The 4,461-nt window shown below is 39.2% G+C and overlaps 1 pseudogene; it reads left to right on the forward strand.

Annotated features, from left to right (window-relative positions):
• The first annotated feature begins 292 nt into the window (after positions 1–292).
• LOC123461505 lies at positions 293–3,261 on the forward strand (annotated as a pseudogene).
• The last annotated feature ends 1,200 nt before the right edge of the window (positions 3,262–4,461 follow it).

The raw sequence follows: 4,461 nt of genomic DNA on the forward strand, positions 1-4,461 counted from the left end.
ACACTGTATACATTCAATCAACAACAGCACCGAGTATTTATTCAAGAGTAGTTGTTATAACAACCAGTTCCTCTATCAACAAAGAGGTTAAGATTTCTGGTCTGTTGAGGTTTCCAAGTCAGCTTTTGACCAAATGAGACCCTTCTCTGGTGCAATCCCACTTACCTTTTTGGATGATTTTAGTCTCAGTCAAGTAGGCTAGCATGGTTGCTGGACTGCTGTTCTATTTTCTGGAGCTGGATGCTGGCTTTTCCTGTGGGGCAAACTGAACCTTGCAACTGTGGTCTTACAGATGGGCACCCCCTTTCTGGAACCACAGCTGCTGCTGCTGAAGCTGCCATTGCTGCTGCTGAAGCCTCTGCTGCTAAAGCCTCTGCTGCTGGTCCCGCTGCTGCTGTTGCTGGAGCTGCTGTTGCTGGTGCAGGAGCTGTTGCTGTTGCTGCCGGGGCCCCAGCTTCCACCTCTGCTTCCACTGCCAGAGCTGGGGCGCCACTGCTGGGGCTGCTTCCGTCTGCCTGTGTGGGCTGTGGATGCTCTGGGACTTTCCTACTTCTCTGCTAGCTGTTTTAATTTCTCATACACCTTGCTTTTTAGTTAAAGTTTGTATTTTGCTGGGTTTTTTTTGGCTTTTTCTCCCCTAGGCTGCTTTGGTGTGGTTCCCATGCTGCCATCTTAACCGGAAGCCCCAACCCTCAACTTTTAGCAACCAGTTTCCTAGGGAAGAAATAAAAGAGTTGGATAGTAGCATTGCCTTGCAGTATACCATGTCACCATATATCTAACATTCTTTCCACCCCCTGTTCTGCAATGTTCCCTGAGCTTGATGCACATGTTAGAAGCATCCGACAGTGTTGGGATCTTAGTAACCTCCTATATTTTTTTTCTTTATTAGTTATGTACATACTCAGTGTGTAAATAGCAATGTTGGTACCATTGATAGCCTAACCTCATCCCTGTCTTACCCCTCCAAAGGGACCCTCCTCTTTGGGGATTGTGGGTCAAGCATTGGGAGGGAAGCCATCAGTTTTGGTTAAAAGCAATGTCTCTGTGCATAATTTCCCAACTTGTGGATCTAACAATCTTTCCATCCCCTCTTCTATGAATTTCCTTGAGCCATGTTGGGTTTGTTTTAGGTCTACTTCAGTGATGAGTTCTTGGGAGCCTCTGTGTCTCTGGATATCTGATTTGGTAGGAGTTGAGTGTTCTCTGAGTCTATCTCCTTCACCCTTGTACTGATACCAGGTTCACCAAGAAAGCAGTACTCTTGCTCATTTTTCTAATTATTTAATGGTTTTGGCTGGGACCCTGGTGAGGTGTGGTGTGATGGGCTGATACTTTCCTCAGGATCTATATCGATCTGAAAAAGCGAAGCAGATACTCCAATGGAGAGTGAAGTCATCACCGGATAAATGTTATAGACACTATTATTTTAGAAGGAATTAATAGGTATAGGCCCTCTTGTAGCCCAAGATTGGTGGTATCTTGATATTAGAGAGCGAACTCATTTTTTTGGAAACGGTTCTGACTTGTTTCTCAGTTCCAGCTATGGGTTCTATTCCACTGAGCAGATCCTTTAGCTAATTCAAAAGCTGTTGGTTTCCCTCCATGGCTGTGTGCCACTATTGAAACTGGGTGAGCAGCACGTCAGGTTGTTTGCTGCTTAGTAGCTTAGACCACAAGTTGCTTGGACAGATTAAAAATTTTAACATATGAACACATTTCAGTTGCTCATATTCCCATCAGGTTACACATTTATGTCACTTTTCCTCCATTCCCTTTACACTGAGGGCTCTCCTCAATCTTTGATTTTCAGATTTTATTCATTTTGAGTGTCCTCCATGTCTACCTCCTTCTCCATTGAGGAGGTTCTCAGGCTAGCAGTGAGAACAACATAAATGTGTATATACACATATGCATTTTTTTTTTTGAGAAAGAAGAGAAGAATTCTGCCACATCCTCTTTAATGTTTCCTGAACCCTGGCAGATGTGATACACAAGAATTGTCTTACACTAGACTAATAGCTATCTTCTTATGATTGTGATACATCTTGAGTTTCTGTGGTAATCATAGGTATCTCTAAATAGCAGGTTCTCAAGGTCAGAGAACAGCATTGATCAAAAGGAATAAACATGTAGAGCAAGTATATAGTAAGAATACATATGGGGATATAGTCATATCTTGTCCATTTAGCCAAAAAAAAAAAAAAAAAAAAGTGGAAGAAGCTTCCCTGTAGGATATATCATCTTCCCAGGCATAGGCTTCTGACTTGGTTCTTAGCACCAGGCTTGAAATCCCTCCCTCTGAGAAAAATTGATTACACCCATGACTTATTTCACTGGTGGGTTAATCTTGCCTGACTGGTTGATTTTGTAGCATACACGATCCACTACTTGTTCCCACTGTTGGTGACTGCCCTTCCCACCCCAACTTTCATTTTAGTTCCAACTTAATTTCTTAATGTCCTGTGACTGCAGCCTGTGGAATCTTCAGAAATAGAGTCTTACCATTTAGTTCTTCTGTGTAACTAAGTGCTTTGACAATGGCTTACCTTGTTTTGGAGGCCTCATGTGTATGCCTCTCCAACAACTTACTGTTGACACTGTGATTTACTAACAAAAGACTATTGGGAACTGCTGAAAGATCCAGGTTGCCAGAAGAAATCACTGTCTTCATCTCTAACAAGGCCATAGCACTGCCAGCTATCTTGAGTGCATGGTAATAACCCTATGAAGTAGTGTTGAAATTGTGGTGAGTTCTTTTCATTTGACATCAATAGCATTTTATATCATTTTATACATCAGTTGGAATCCTTTAGTGCAAAAATACAGACTCACGTTGTTTATAACTGCTGGCCTTGAGCTCACAATAACACCTCATAAAATAATGTTGTGGAACCACTAGATGATTGCCTGTACTAATGCTTGGTTCAGAAGCTGGTTGTAGTCACTTTTGGTATTGAAAGTAGTGAGGTATTTGAGAGACTGCAGTTTGATATTAAATGTGACAAGACTGCAACAGACAACCGGGATGGAATTCATTCAGTGAGTGATTCAACAAGTCTCAGCTATGGTGACACTTCTGCCACTGTGAGAAGTTTCCTTTTCCTCCGATCTACCGATTTACACAAAGATTTGGTTGTACCTGAAATGTGGGGAGAGTCAGCACCTCGGTTCATTACAAATTAGGAAGAGGTCCATCTTCACTCACTTACTACCATGACTTACAAAGTATGTAGCATGATAAACTACAAAATCCACTAATGACTGAGAATGACATAAGAATGATGCTAAAATTGTCACCCTCAAATGTGGTTTTCCTGGATCTGGCTCAACTGTGAGTGATAGTTTTCTTTTCTGGTTAACTGTCAGGTGGGGATAGTAAGCACCAGACTTTGAAAAATGTGTACAGTTGTTCCATTTGGGGATTTCTGATGGAGTTAATATAGAGTGTGTAATTAGCCGACACATTTCTAAAGAAAAACTAGTGGATTTTTTCAACATTGTTAGTGATTTTTTTTTGTTGTATTGTACTTAGAAAATCTTTTTCTATAAAGCTTCATACTTCCATCAATCATTTTGGTCAAGGACCTAGACAGGGAATATATAGAAACATTTGAAGATTACAAAAAAAAAAAAATGCCTAGGGCTGGAGAGATGGCTTAGCAGTTAAGGCACTTGCCTGTGAAGCATAAGGACTTAGGTTCAATTCTCCAGGACGACATAAGGCAGATATGCACATTGTGGAACATGCATCTGGAGTTTTTTTGCAGTGGCTAGAGGCCCTGATGTGCCCATTCTCTCTCTCTCTCTCCCTTTCTGTCTCAAATAAATATATAAATAAATAAATAAATAAACATAAATCTTAAAACATGCCCAACGATATCTGAATATTTTCAATGATTTTTTTTTTTAGTTTCTGAATATAGAAAAATGTTGCTTCATTGGGTCCTTTGTCATTTATATTATTATATAGCTCCCCTGTTGAAAGTTGTTCTAATTATCTGATTTTAGTTTAATTTGTATGATTTAAATCTATGAAACAATGTATATTTGAAATTTCTGTAATAAACAACTTCAAATTTTTAATATTTGATATAAGTCAAACTTAACATGGCAGTGATAAAATAAAGCTAAGCCTTTATGTTTTCAACTTGAAAAAAAAAATCTTTCCCGATAAATTCACTAAATGTTTGCATTGTCACTAGTCTGCACCATATAATTGATGCATCATAATCTCCAGATCCAGAGCATGAAGCCTGCAGAGTCAACCAAATGAGGCCAGAAATTTTGACAGAAAAATGTCTGTATTAACATGTAATGATTATTTTTATTATTCTCTGAAATATTATATAACAAGTATTTTTACAGCATTGTATTTTACTGAGTAGCTATTTGTTATGAGCATAGTATTTTATTTTACAAGTAATATATCAGTATTTACAATGTTTGGAAGGATGAATA

The sequence above is a fragment of the Jaculus jaculus genome, chromosome 6, assembly GCF_020740685.1.
Source record: "Jaculus jaculus isolate mJacJac1 chromosome 6, mJacJac1.mat.Y.cur, whole genome shotgun sequence".
Classification (NCBI taxonomy): domain Eukaryota; kingdom Metazoa; phylum Chordata; class Mammalia; order Rodentia; family Dipodidae; genus Jaculus; species Jaculus jaculus.